The sequence below is a fragment of the Aphelocoma coerulescens genome, chromosome 10, assembly GCF_041296385.1.
Source record: "Aphelocoma coerulescens isolate FSJ_1873_10779 chromosome 10, UR_Acoe_1.0, whole genome shotgun sequence".
Classification (NCBI taxonomy): domain Eukaryota; kingdom Metazoa; phylum Chordata; class Aves; order Passeriformes; family Corvidae; genus Aphelocoma; species Aphelocoma coerulescens.
Genome location: NC_091024.1, coordinates 15,072,726 through 15,088,337, shown reverse-complemented (window position 1 = coordinate 15,088,337; position 15,612 = coordinate 15,072,726). Strand labels below are relative to the sequence as shown.

At 39.7% G+C, this 15,612-nt stretch overlaps 1 long non-coding RNA gene across 1 annotated transcript in view; it reads right to left on the bottom strand.

Moving 5' to 3' along the window:
* Window positions 1–301: 301 nt before the first annotated feature.
* LOC138116564 (uncharacterized) overlaps window positions 302–15,612 on the bottom strand; it is a 54,264-nt gene continuing 38,953 nt past the window's right edge. The window contains exon 3 of the long non-coding RNA XR_011154208.1: window positions 302–552. This is a non-coding gene — a long non-coding RNA (uncharacterized lncRNA). The remainder of the gene's footprint in view (window positions 553–15,612) is intronic.

Here is a 15,612-nt window from a genome sequence, read left to right as displayed (position 1 = left end):
TTTGTTGTTGTTGTTGTTATTTGGGTTTTTTTCTGTTCAATTAAAAGTATTATAAAGCATTTTTTAAAAAATACAAAATACCATTTTTATGTTTCCTATACATTTAAACATATATGTGTAGCAAGTATAGATGACAGACAACTAGAGTATCATAGCACTGTATAAAAAATATGCAATTCACTGTCAGTAAAGGAATAGTAAAAAGTTTGCCTTTATTTCCACATTTTTCACTTACATGAAAGCTTTCTCTACCTATCAATCAGATCTCTTTAAACACTGAAACAGCAGCTCTCACCCCGATTTGGCTAAAATGAAAGCCTCTATTAAGGTTCATTACATTTTCACATCAGCATTTTTGTGCCTCCTTCATTCTTGAAAACCCTGTAATAAAATTCTTCTTAACTTCTTTCTCTACAAATACTTGGTAGGCATTAGACAGAAGGTGTGCTGAAAGCATTCCTCTCAGACTGCCCAACGCTGTCTCCTTGTTTCCCTGTGCTGCCCCTTCTGTACCATCACTTGCCTCTCGTCTTCTCCTTAAATTGTAGGATCCTGAGGAGAAACCACGGAATCATTCTGTATGTGTGGAGTCCTGCACAGTAATCTAATTTAGACACCTGTCTAAATAACAGCATCATCAAAGTCCTACCGTTTCTTGCAGATATTTAGAATTTAAGTACAGTCTTTCCTTCAATTCTGCTATATTACTGGGGATTTTATTGCAATAGTTTACTGTATAAATACTGTAAAGAAATTAATTAAACAGCATGTTTAATTACAGCCAAGCTGCAGGAAAGGATTCTCTATTCTACTTGCTCTGAAGTCTGGATGAATGATCCTGCACAGTTGTAAAAGCTCCCCATCTTAACCTTGACCTTGGCTGGCCAGTCAGCTCACTGCAAAGTTAATTAGGGTACATGTGTATAAAGGACATCCTCTCCTAGGTGCACAATAACGAGCTCAGCAAAATAAAGAAAACAACTCTGCTGCAAACACTTGGAAGTCAGATTCCACATGCTCACAGAGCAGGCAGGTCAAAACCAAATTGTTATGACTCTCATTTGGAAATGATTCTTTACAGGTGATATCTCAGTTTAAGTATTGTTCAAATAAGAGAATACATAATCCTCTCAAACCAAATAAGTCAACAAATCCTCAAAGTCTTGCTTAGTCTTTCTAGAATATAAATTTTAGGCAACAAAATGAATGGAATGTTTCAGCCCACATGGACAGGTTTTGAAAGTAATATAAAGATCTATCTAATGCAGTTTTAACCAGGTCCACAGTTATCTGCACGTATAAACACTTTTATCTGCATCTAAGCAATGCTAAATGAGGCATATATAATTGATTTTAAAAGTCATAAATTAAAGAATATTGTTAGAACTTCTTAAAAACTATGTCCTCACAGTATTGTTCATAGACTTGTCAGAACTTAACACGGTTTATAATTGAATAAATACCTTAAAACCTGATTTTGAACTAAATTCTATCATTTGTGTGAGTTACAAAACCGTTCATTTTCTTTGCACACATAATGAGGAATTTGAAGTCCCTAAGCAAATGCCAGATCATTTTAATATGTATTGAAAACATACTAAGGTTACACCAGTGCTTGCGTGTCTTTTCTATTTATAGTTAAGTATAAAAGAGTCATATGCACAATCTGAAAAAACAGCACTGTTGATAAATCCCTGGTTGTGTGTACCAGAAGAATAGCTCTTGGTCTGGTTTGGCATTTAAAGTCTGACTCCTTTTCACACGCCCCAAACCCCACACACATTCTACTGCTAATACTCTACACAATAGGACTAATACCAGATGATTAGAACATGCTTCAATAGCATAATTCTCTAAAGGGAATGAATATCCTATAAGTTAAATGATGACACTAGGTTATATGAAATCCCAATTAGCTCAGCAGAAAAGAAGAAAGGCTTTAGAGATATGAAACTGTCAAAGCAGACCATTCATAAAGGGGTATGATTTCCTCTTTGCCTTTCAATCTCATTTTCAAAACAGCTTCCTAAACTAGCATTTGCAAATACATCTGTTTCTGTACACAAACAGGCTAATTCCACACCCAAATGCTTGCTCACCTGATAATGCAGCAAACGCATACCAGTCTCACAACCACCAGAATTAGGCTCCTGTTTTTAGCCTTCTGGTCATTTAGTCCTCAGAGGTTAAATCAGTGACAATGCTATGATACTACATTTAAATGGCTTTTCAAACAAAGACCAAAGCTATTTTTCACATAATAAAGTGAACTGTCGTAAGACATTAATTCGTATATGTTAATGAAAACTTTGTCTAGGAACTGCTCTTTTATAATAATGTCTGCTGTTTGCACTGTCTACCATTTTACAAAGTGTGCTTCTGTATTTTGAGAAGCTCTCCTGATGTTTGCAATCTCCTGTCCTTTGTAAGAAATTGCTTCTGAGTCTGAAAAACACTTTGGGTTGGATTGTGCCTGTAGGTCCAGAGGCAGGACAACACTGGCTGAATGAACAGTACTCTGTCATCTCCTCGGTCTCTCTGCAGTTCTGCAGCCCAGGGAGTGAACTGAGACTGGGGTAGATGAATGGAAATCCATTCAACATGTACTTCACAGCCCTGTGGAAGTCACTGGAAATTACAATGTCACTTATGACTGTACTACCTGGTCAAACTCGCTTTACAACAGGTACTAGGGAAGGAGTAAAACTCTTCTTCCAAAAAGACTTGTTTTAGAGCTGAATTTATAGCTTTATTATGAAAGATGCTCTGTGTGTTGTAGATGAGTGTAAACACACATGAAGAGTGTAAACATTGACTTGGACCCACTGGCCACCCATCTTTGGGAGGTGAAGCTTTTGAACTGAATGTTGTGAACTGAACTGGCAATTGCCTCACTGCACTTTCTTCTTCTCAGCATAGTCAAGCTATTTGAAACTGCACACTTGCAAAATAGAAACTGGACTTACTTCACATATACTGCTCTTGCAACCAAGACTTTTAGAAGCAGCAGAAATTTTTCGAAGCAGTAACCTCTTCTGAAGTGAAGTCACTTTTCCTCTTAGTGAAGCCACTTCCATAACAATTGTTCTCACAGAGACCGTCAGCAACAAAATAGAGGAAGTCAAGGCAAAAGAAGGGGCACAGAAGAATCTCTGGCTGCAACTGATTCTGCTACTTCTTTGTTTAATCATAATTCCAAGTGTCGGAAGTGGGTGTAGCAGGAAAAGCAAATAACAAGAAGCTGAATGATAAAGTCCTTTTTAATTTGGACTTAAAGTTTAACCATACTACCATGGAAAATACTGTGGTACTTCCATTAATTTTGATGCAAATTTTCCCAGCATGTGGTTAGGAAAATTATTATTTTTAGCGTAACAACCAGGCATAGCTACAGCAGTCTTACAATTTTTTTGTTGTGATGGAATTCTGTTTCTCGTCTGAGATGATAATTTTCTGCACAGTCACACCCTGTACCGAGAAGCAAGAAATAAAAAGGAACAGAAAAGGAAAAGGGAAGAAAAATCACCTGCAACTGCTATTACATTTCTTTAGGTCCAGTGGTATTACAAAATCACTAACAGGAAATATGCAATGAAAAGGTACCTGTATGCTTAAAGAATCTGTCAGATGTTTTTGAAGTCAGGGAGCACTGCTACAGAACAGGAGTTTTCTGGTGGGCTCAGCAGAAGGAAAGCACCATCTAAAAGTGAATGAATGACTTCTTGTTTGCATGTGACTCTCATGAATACCCTGATCACAGCAAGTGCAACACCGTTTTTAAATAGAGGTGCTACACTGTGTCTCTGATGAAACCTGAACTAAAATCTCTTGAAAATAAAATGCATTCTTTCAACATGAAATAGCATGTTCAGATTCATCAGTCTGAGTTTTGAGAAGCTATTAAGATTGAAACAGATCACTTGCCCTACTCAAGGATAATGGTAACAAGTGTGGCTGCAATTTAGCCCCAACACAAGTTCTCAGTGGAATTGTATCTGTATCAGCTCCAGCATGGATGTAACCTGCTCTCAGTCAGAGCACAACTTCATTTTAAATGGATTGTTAGCCAATAATTATGGAAGTAAATCTTAGAGAAAAACTAAGCTACAATCACCACATGCTTTTCCCCCAATATTCATGTTCTTCACTTGCTCTCATTTATAAATCAATGTACAAGGCAAACTAAGTCCAATGGTGATCAGTGATATCCTCTCTGCAAGCTCTGCATTGGAAAGTACTGAAGAGCAGTGAGAATCACAGAATACCAGGTTGGAAAGGGACCTCAAAGATTACCTGGCCCAAACCAGGCTAACAACACTCTGAAAGGGACCAGTTTGAAAAGAGAGATTGTTGCTTCTGTAGAGAAAACTGTAGAAAAAGCTGCACAGAACAGCAGCGAGTTCACACACTCCCAAAGCTGCTGATCAGTGAAACTGTCAAACCCAGCTTTTGTTCATGTAAACAGAGGAAGACTGTTCCTATAACAAACTTGCCCCAATGTGCCCTGCAGGGATTCATGTTGCAATTCTTTATCAATTCCAGCCAGGCATTATTCTGCCAGCTTGTAATCCTATAGCAGGAGAAATCTGCATAAAGAAATGCTCAGGAAAAAAAAAGTGCAATGGCTCGTATTTCTTCATGCCATACATGCCAAAGCACTAAGAAAGCATTTTGTAAACATGTAATTGGTAATAAACTGGAATCTAATTTTTTTTTTTTTTTTTTAACTGCTGGCTGTAGTCTATAGAAGGAGCTGGATTCAAAGCCTTTCTGAAGGTGGTTTGAACAGCTTCTTGGTCACTTCTCAGTTACTGTGTGGCATTGCAGCAGTAATCAAAGAAGCTGGGAGCACTCTGGAGGAAGCTTTGAGGGAGGATCAGTAAGGTTTTGAACAGAGGCTTGAGATGTTAGGATAGTTATTGTTGAGCTTTTGATGGGATACCCTTCCTTCTCGGACCAGGGTAAGAAAGCAGAGGAAAGTTCTGCTAAGTTCTTTATTTCATAGTCTCATAGCTTTCTTGAAGGCAGAGGTCAAGGGGGTTACATAACAAAGCCAAGCAGCAACAGCAAACAGCAGGCAGAAAACAGCTTCTCCTTCTAATTCTAGTTTCCTCTATTATTTTTTTTCTTACAGAAGTGTGGATTTTATTTGTTAATTAACCAATAAGATTACCACACGATTCTAGTTTTTCTTTTCTTAACCTATCCTGGTCTAATTGTAATAGTCATAAGTCTTACACAAGTATTACATAAGTACTACACAGATTTGAGTTTACAGTTTCTATCAGCTCTTATTGTTTATGTGAACACTCTATCTAAAAAATGTGAGCAGTATAGTTCTGTCTATATTTTGTCTAAAGTAAAGTAATTCTGTGAAAAGGTAACACTGCTGCAGTAAGAACTGTGTTTTAAGGTCTCTTTGCTGCAGCTTTTCAATGTTTAAAGCACTTAGCATATATTTCTACTAAAAGTTAAAAATCTGTATTTCTATTTCACTTTGGTGTGACTTCATGTATCTCAGCTTATCTAAAGGTTTTAATTCAACCCCTGTGCTTTGGCTTCCCTCTGGGCCTGAGTCCAGAGAGGCTTTCACTCCAACAAGTTATGCTTCTCGTTTTCCTAAAACATGTTTGTGATTTAGGTACTAAGGATCGACTTTCTATGGCAGATGCAACTATATACTAAGAAAATGCATATTCATTCTCTCATGCATTTCAGTTACTTGGAAAATAAACATTCCTGCTTTCACATGCACACGTGCATCCACATAGCTCTGCGTTTCTCAACAGTCTGAGTCCACTCTGCTATGGGATACACCACAAGGCCTGGGAGAAAGAGAATGAAAGGGAATTGCCAAAGTCAGCTCAACTCCAGTGAAAATTGCCTGCACCATTAACCTTACAGCAATGGCAGGTTATTTTTACATTAAGCTCACTGAAGGAATTAGAGTGAAAATATGCATTTCCTGTTCATACTTTTAGAACATTTCAAGACAGGCCGTTTTTTTCTCCTCTAAAGTCATTCAAGTACAGCATATCTCCAGAAAGGAATCTCAACTCTGGCTGTCCTAATCAAACCTTTATGAGAAATTCCAAAAGACAGTTTGCAATGACAGCACTTACAGTTATATATTCCACTGCATTATATAGACGCGTTTACTTTGACAGAAGCAACAATCAAGATTTCCACCACTATTCATCTTAGTGGTCAATGGCTCAGAGTCCTAACGAGGATCAGTGACAAATGGGGTCCCTCAGGGGTTGTATTTGGACCAGTTTCATTAATATCTTCATTAATGACATAGACAAAGGGATTGAGTGCACTCTCAGTTTGCAGATGATACCAAGCTGAGGGGTGCAACTGACAAACATGAGGGATGGGGCTACCCAGAGGGTCCTGGACAAGCTGAAGAAGTGGGACCATGGGAATCTTATGTGGTTCAACAACACCGAGCTCTGGTGCTGCACCTGTGTCCAGGCAACCCCCAGCATCAGCACAGGCTGGGGATGAAGAGATCAAGGGCAGCCAGGACGAGAAGGACTCGGGGTCCTGGTGGGTGAGAGGCTGGACATGGCCCAGCCATGTGCCCCTGCAGCCCCAAAAGCCAAACGTGTCCTGGGCTGCATCCAAAGCACTGGGGGAAGCAGGGGAGGGAGGGGATTCTGTCCCTCTGCTCTGGTGAGACCCCACCTGCAGTGCTGCATTCATCCCTGGGGCCGCCAGCATAGGAAGGACATTGACCAGTAGGGTGAGAGTCCAGAAGAGGCCACCAAGATGACTAGAGGGATGGACCACCTCTCCCATGAGAAAAAGCAGGGAGAATCAGGATTGTTCAGCCTGGAAAAGAGAAGGCCTCAGGGTGACCCATTTGCAACCCACCAGTACCTGCAGGGAGCCAACAAGAAAGCAGGAGAAAGACTTTTTACAAGAGCACGGAGTGACAGGACAAGAGGGAATGGCTTCAAACTGGAAGAAAGTAGGTTTAGATTAGGTATTGAGAAGAAATTATTTACTGAGAGGGTGGCTGGGCACCGGCAGAGTTTGCCCAGAGAAGCTGTGGATGCCCCACCCCTGAGGTGTTCAAGGCCAGGCTGGCTGGGACTTCGAACAACCTGGTCTAGTGAAAGGTGTCCCGGCTCATGGCAGGGGGGCTGGAACTAGAATGATCTTAAGGCCCCTTCCAACCCAAATCATTATATAATTCTATGATCTTCAAATGCATATGAAAACTGAAACCTCTAAAAACAAGTATTTTCTGGTCTCTTAGTCTATTGCAGTTCACAGAGTGCAGGGAGACAATTAACAAGAGTATCCAAACAGTGGAAACAACCCTTGCAAGCTATAATGCTCCCTATGCACCTTACATGAAGAGCAAGAGGTTGACATGTGAATCAATTAGTGTCTGACAACTCCATTTAGTCCTAAACATATGCCATCATCTCATTCTGTAAATGTCATCTGCAAATTGTTCCTTCTCCCACCAGGCCCTGTGCAAAGAAATTACTACTAGGATTGCAGGAAACCGTGTATGGCATTTCACCTCAGGAGAATATGGAGGAAAGGGTAGATCAGTAACTTCATCGTACTTACACAGAAAATGAAAGGCAAGTGCAGCAACTGAGCATTTCTAAAAATGTCTGCCTATGGCAAAGCCACCACAGCCATCAGATTTTTGTTGTCCAAAATGCCACATACATCTGTGGAACTGTGTGGGATGTGGTGATGTAAATGTGGGATTATGCCATGAAGAGAAGGAGAGGGAGAGGAAAGGAGAAGAACAGGAGAAGAGTCCATCTAAATTTTCTGCTTTGTCTGTACTGGGATACTTAAATTAATAAAAACGTTTGTGCATGACTCACAAAAATAACGGATGGATTAATTACTTCCAAACATATGCACAGATATTTGTTATCCCAAATGAAAATGAGAAAAGGAGGTCTAATGCTTTTTGCTGTGTTCAGTGGACTGGGAGGGCTAGATCCATCTCTTCCTTTCATAACTTTTGAGCATCTGCTACTTCTTAGGTAAGTGGAAAAGGCAGTTACATTAAAATATCATTCCCACCCAAGTTCAAGCCCCAATACCTGAAAGTTTGCCAATTTTTTTGTGTATCACTAGAAAATAGTACTGCACTGTTTTCCAGGATTGGTCTGCCACTCCTATGTACTTTTCTCCGTCCAAATATTTTCTCAGAACATCTTTTGTTGTGGTATTTTTACATCTTTCAGAATGGGGAAAGTTTATTCTACGGACAACTAGCTCAGGCCATGTTGAACTGCACAATTTATTTCCCAAGTATAAATACTGCTGCTATTGTTTGCAGTTGAAGACATAAATAATGCAAAAAAAAAGCTACTAAGTATGCACAAAGTTTGATCCCCTATGCCCAAAACATTTTAAATTTTCATAAATCAAAGCAAATATATTTTTGCTATCAGAGTTGTTAGAAAAAAGTTTCCTTTAAAATACCCAGGATTAGCTTCACTATCTATTTGTATAAAAGGTCAGGAGGAAGAAGGTGCAGGTGTTACTAGAAATGCTCATGGTTATGATCTAGTTAGTTCTTCCCTCAGGTCAACATCAGATAGGGCAGTAAGGTTCTGCTTTCAATCAGATAAAGGAAAAACTATCTTGGAAATGTGTGGCCATAAAAAAGCAGTGCATACATGTCTGGGCTTCCATGCATGCAATGTTAGAGTATTAGCAGGTCATTTTTAAAAAAATTAATCACTATCTTCGGCTTAATATTTTCTTGAAGTTGTAAGTGCTCTATACAGTTGTCCCATACCATTAAACAGTGACAATGTTGCAGCCTAGAGGTAGCTTCTTTCCAGTGATGGGTGAACTGATTTTTGCGTTTTTTCCTTGTATAATTCATAAGTTAGCATGACCAGAGCGTTGAATTGCAAAAGTAGGACATCTGTCACCATGGGGAAGCAGTGGGGGAGTACATAGTGTGCTTCTGACAGCTGTGGGCTTGTTTGTGGTCACTAGAAAGGTGCCTACTTGGCTTTTTTCCTACTTTAGCATCCCAGACATTGGGCTCTGCCATCTTCCAAATTTCTTCTATAGGATATAACCTTCTTGATTTCTAGCCAGTCATATTCTTTCCTAGCTTGGCACTAGATCCTTCCTTTGAGTTCCTGGGACTCACCTAAGCACATGGAACCCACTCACAGCCATTCTTATCTAGCAGATAATGCAATAACTCAAGTTACACAACCACTGCAGAGAACAGGAGCTGGCTCAATTGATTTTTTATAAAAGGATGAATTCCAAGTTTGCTGCTAACATAGGCAAAGATGGGCTGAGCTGCAGTGTCACAAATACAAAGGCATGAAGGGAACCATCACATGAGACAAGGTAATCAGGCACAGCTGCCCAGATGAAATGAAATAGAATTAGGCAGATTTATTTCCGTAAAATCTTACCACAGGAATATCCTGCTACTTGCACTAGTTCTCTCTGTGATTTCTCAGTGCAATCAACAGAAGCAGCTATGCAGATTTTATTAATGGCACATTATCTTTTCAGTCTCTTTTGAAGTTTGTGTCTTATTACTGCCAACCACTTTCTGCCTCTGCAAATGCAGTGGGATTATAAGTACTCTTCCTTACTTATAATTTACGATTATAAGTACTCTTCCTCCTCTAGGATGTTCATGTTTGTTTACAGCTCAGAAGTACTGCTGCATTCACTGGCAGTGGCACAGTATTACACAAGTATAAGGATCAGGACACTCCAGGCCCAGGAAAGAGTTGCTTCCTCAGCTGCTGAGGCAGCTCCATTTGTGGCCACACACAGCAACACAGACTCCTAATCTGCCCTCTGGAGCAATCCAGAATGTGGTTCTGGTTTACTTGAGTCAGCTGCATAGGACGTGCTCAAGAGTTTGCAGCGATCTGCCCTGCTCTCTGGCACACAAACACACCACAGAGCCTGTACTTCAAAGTGCCACAGAGCATCAGAGCAGGCTCAGGTCCGGAGCTGGTGGAAGCATGGCAGGACACACGCACAGGAAGCATGGCCACAGCAGAGCACAGACACAAGGACAGGAAGCACAGCTGTGGCAGAGCACTGACAGACCCTGCGGATCCAGCCCGGCTCTCCTGACCCAGGGGAGCAGGAAGGCGCTGCAGGGGCAGCCAGGCCACGAGCAGGGGCAGTACCAGGAGGGGCTTAAAGGAACCGCCCTCCCCAACAGGCTGGACATCTGGCATGGCCTCAAAACCTCCCACTGGGATGAGTATGAGGAGGAATTTCAGCCTGGAGACCTTGTGTACTGCAGTTTCTAAGACTCTATCCTTGGGCACCATTTCACCCTTACTATTTAAACTGAGAAATAGGTAATGTTCCAGGAACAACTACGTATCAGGCAATTATCTTCTACACCAGCACTTCAACTACGTCATTCGAGAGAGGAAGTCCACCGAACCGCTATATTTTTATATTCCACCTTTTTCCAGGAAGTGTTTTTGCTTATCTTGATCTTTTTTTTTCATCAATAACAAAATAAACACTTCAACGATTCACTAAGAACAAATTTCTCCTGCTGCTGGAACTCAGCTTTGAATCTAGTCTTGATGTCAGTGAAAGGCAAAGAGCTTGCCCACACCCCAACATGCATACAGCTATTTCTATTATTATATTCTACCAGCTTCTTTGCTGCTATTATCCATGCTTTTAATACTACCTTCTAAGACACCTTCTCCATTTCTGCAGGATTTTTGGCCCCTTAGAAAACAAGATAAGAATACCCAGTATTAAAGAATACACATCAAAAACTGGAAAATTCTCTCAACACTCAGAAAAGTAGCTGAGGTTTAAGAAATTTCTTGATGCTGCTCCTTATTTTCCAAAATAATTACATACCTCCCCCTAGGGGAATCTTAATTACTCTGCCTACACTAAACTAAAAGCTCTTCTACTTTATGTAGTCCATGTCTGAGGGAAGCACATTATCCCAGAGAGATGCAGCTTTTTTGTGTACTCTAATGCAGTTGTTCACTAAAAGTATCGCCCACCTTCTCAGTCTGTGACCTCTAATGATGTTCTCCCTCTCTTCAAAATATTCTAACTGGAAGCCTGAAGGCAATCATTCTATCATCTTGTTTACTGTTAAATTAAAACAATAGATGATAAAAAATTATTTAATGTCACTTTTAAGGGAAGATTTCTACTCCTCTTTAACAGGAATATTCTTGTAATGTAACTAGACAGAGAATTCATGTTACTCACATCATTCACATGAGGGAGTTCAACTCACGTATTTCAGGCAGTATGCTTGAAAAAATAGCAATCAAATACAAGCTTGACCTACACATCTTATCTGTACATCTGCCTGGATTCTGAACATGCAGGAATTCGGCTAAGCCAGGCAGATTGGTCCTGAGGATGCAAAATGTGTTTAGCTGTTACTAAAAGCTCACTGCAGAACTCAACGTGCTTGGAACAGGTCACAGTAAAGATTCTCAAGCAGTCAAAGTCACTGAAGTGTTTTGATGCAGAGAGACCCTCACCAGGACACACCAGCTGAGTAACTGGTCCTTCTAGTACCAAACCAGCATGAGAGAAACTGGACAGTCACATGGATTGTAGAGTCCAGCTCCTAAGTGACACCTTTGTGTACAGAATAGCCTGTTAAGTACTTTTAGCAAAACACTAATTTTAGACATTAATGTAAGTCAACAATTAACAATTATTTGCTACAGTCACAGTTTGCCTTAAGATGCAACATTTGGGTTTTTTCAATAATATGGAAAAGATGCATGCAAGAGATTTAATTACCTTACCATACCGGTTCATATTTTACACACCTTTATCTCATCAACTGTAGCAATATTTAAACATTATTTTGTTAGTATTCTAAACTTCTCCAAGTTTCTGTTTTAGGAAAAAATACAGAAATGAAGAACTATTTTAACCTGACTGCTGAAAAAATATTCTTTTTTTCTCTATCAAGTACTGACTAGCTACATGTTTATCACCCACAGTAAACCAACAGACCAGAACAAGTTTTTTAGTCAATGAACCATGAAGTCTAAATAGAACTTGCTGTTTTAGCCTGTAAGTCTGACCACAGAAAATGACATTTAGATAACCAGAGAATCACAGAATTAGAGGCTGTAAGAGATGTCAAGAGACCATCTAAGCCATCAGGGCTTGATTGACAGCCTGAAGGACAATTCACCCAAGCCAAGGTCCGTTCATTTTTCCCAAGAAGCCACTAGGAGCAAGCTGTGAGTCACAGGAATTGCTCTGGAGGTGTTGCCCTGCTCACCACCATCTCTGCTGGGGACTCACACCCCTTACTAGATGACAACAAATGACCTGGCAAGACTGTACCTGATGTGGTAAGAATCAGGTAAGGCTGTAGAGCAAAATGCAGCCTTTATTTCATTAAAATATTCTGTATGATTTAGTCCATTCTCTCCCAATGTGTCCAGATAAACACAACTAAACCTTCCATGCGTGTTTTTCAGACTTGTTTTCAAAAATCTCAAAAACACAGTACGTGCATGTGTACCTCAGCACAAACCACAGCTCATGACTTTGCCTAAATGTGATAGGGGATTGAAGACAAAATGATGGATTTTGCACTGACCTGTGTCTGTCACTTTTGCTGCAAACAAAGCACTTTATATCTCTGACCCTACAGCCAGTGGTCTTGGGGAACAATGGGTGCTCGTTATGTTTCAGCAGCTTTTCACCTATTTGAAAGCTGATGTTTTGTTTTCTTCCCTTTTCTAGGTTTAACAAACCTTATCTGTCTACTTTCTGTAAACATTCCATATTTGCTGTACATTAAGTTTTCAGTGTTTTCATCCCAAGATTAGAGTCAAAAAGCAAGTGCCTTACTCCCGGCCTCAGAGGAGGTCACATTAATACATCTGATATTGACAAACCTATGAATATATTGCAGAACAATGTTTGCTTTTTTTTGAAACAGCATCACAGTGTTGACACACTCAGCTTGCAGCCCTTCACAATTCCCCATTCATCCTTTGCATTATTGCTGCCAAGCAGCTACTCTACATTTAATGTTTTGCATCTCATTTATTCTTTGTCTGCGTTTGCATTTACTGAACTGTATGTTATTGATCTCAGACTATTTCTTTAATGAATTCTAAATTCCAATCTGTCTCTCAAAGGATTTAGAAGCAGTTTCAGGTTGTTATCATCCAGATGTTTTATAAGCATACTCACTGCCCTTAAACTGTGCATGAAAACTGTCCCCACAGGGATGGAAGGACTTGCTAAACCCCATCTTGAACCAGCTCCCCTTTCTGGCAGCAAACCACTGATAGCTGAATGCTGAGCTTGTTGTTTTGAACAGTTTTACAGCAGACTTCTATTTTTACCTCATTAGATTGCTAATCCGAATGCTACACAGAGTTCTGTTCAAAGCCTCACTAAAGTCAGATATAAAACAGCACTTGGACTTTCTCTGATGTACCAGGATACTTAACTAGTGAAAAAAGCAAGGAACTCACCCTGATATTTGTACATCACAAAGGAACACTCCATTTTTTTACCTCCTTACTATTCTCAAGATGGTTGTTCAACAGTTTGGTCTACTATCCTGCTGATTCTAGTGTAATTCTTTTGCCTAGGATTCCTTAGCTCTTCCTTCTCTCCTGTCTAAAAAGAGATAGGGCATTATGTGCATCTCCAGACCACTGGGACCTCTCTCCCCCATCCTCCATGGGTTTTCAAAGGTAATTGCCAGGGTTTCAGAAATTGCTTCAGCTACTTCTGTAAGTAGTCTAGGATGAATTCCATCAGAAACTGCCAACTTGAATACATCCAACTTATCTAAACACAGTTTAACTCATTCCCCTCCTTCGCTAAAATCCTGCAGCCCTCTCTGAGTCTGTCATCTGTGCCAGTGGTGATTACTAAAGCTAAGTTAAAATCCATGTAATAATAACTGAAATGTCTGCCTGTGACATTTTAAATTTGTCTTAAAATAAATACTGAATAATTCCAAGCAGAACAATTAACTCTCTGATTCTGTATCTATGACAGTATTTTCTACCAAATAAATTTCAAAATTTTTTTCTGCTTTCTTTTGAAGTATCTATTTATAACTTCCAACTATTGAGAGATTTGGAGGTTAAAGCATAGTTAAATCATCTCATTTACACAGTGATATATTTAATTATTAATACAGCACTTTCACCATTCAATGTCATTTCTACCAACAAATCACGAGAGAAGCAGCATACTGCCACCAGTTTTTAATTTCTTTAGCTATGTACTATTCAGTTAGTTGTAATTTTACTTTTGAGATATTATATACTGTAGATTTATCTAGCTAAAACCGTTTAAATGTTTTGCAGAATTGGTGGACATAGTGATTTCACCCCTGCCCCCATCATTGTAGCACCTCTCTGCAGCCCGGAGCACACAGTAACAGTCTTCCTTTGGCAAACTCTTTTATTTTCTCCAAAGAGAACCACACTTCAAAGCTTTTAATTTTGAATTGTTAAAGCAGTGCTTTGGCAGATAAGGTATGTAACTTAGACATAAAAAATGCTAAAGGCAAACTTCAGTTTGTATACCCTTTGCCTATTTTGGTCCAGATATATAATAGCAAAGAGTTTGTACCAAATGTGATTTCTGATTTTAACAGCATTTTTGTTGATATTTTGAGCAACTCTTCATACCTTTTTGAAATTAATGCAGGAATTAATGCTTTTTGACCATATTTACTGTTGGTTTGCAAATTATTTACAAATGTGAGGTCCCAGAGCCTAACTCTATACTTGGAATTCTGACCAAATAAAAAACCTGTAGAATTGCTTTAATGCTCGAATTAAATGCAATGTGCCAATAACCTAATTGTGCTAATAACCTTATTTCAACTTTTACTTGCCAAACCATGAAATCCAGGACAAAACAAAAAAAAAACAACAACAACAAAAAAAAACCCCAAAAAAACCAAACAACTTTAGTTGCTGAAGTGTTCCAAATTTTTCTTTTTACCCATGCAAAATACCTACTGAGGGTGTTTGCATACTGAGATGATAAACAACGCCTAAAAATCACATGGAAGTTCATGTGTTCCTTTCCTTCCTTTTGTTGATCTCTGTGGAATCAGGAAAAAAGATAAAAATGGAAATAAAGAGTAAGAGCTAAAATGAAAAAAGCCCAATGGATTTATAAAAGGTATGTGAATTCAGATATAATTGTGTATTTTTTCAGATTTCTTGGCATCTGGGCATAGCAACTGACAGAGTGTATAAACCTGAACCTGAACTACTCTAACTTCATTTGAGGAATGGAAGCAACTGGCCCAATCTTCTTTAATGGAGCAGCTTTACCCATGAGCCTCTTCTGCAGAGGCAGCTGTGGTTTCTCTTTTGCTTTCTCATTCCCCGAGTTTACATGAATGACTTCTCAGCCAACTTTGTGCTGATTTCTAATGTCACAGGCAATGGAGCGATCACCTGGGAGCTGCGGTCACGGCGCAGCGTCAGCATCTTGGTGCCAGCCCCCAGTGTGCTGAGCCAGCAGGCCCCAGCTGTCCCTCATCACTGCAGCGTCTGTTTGCCTTCAGCAAACATGCTGTGCATCCAGATGTGTCAGAACACCTCTCAGAGCAGAGCC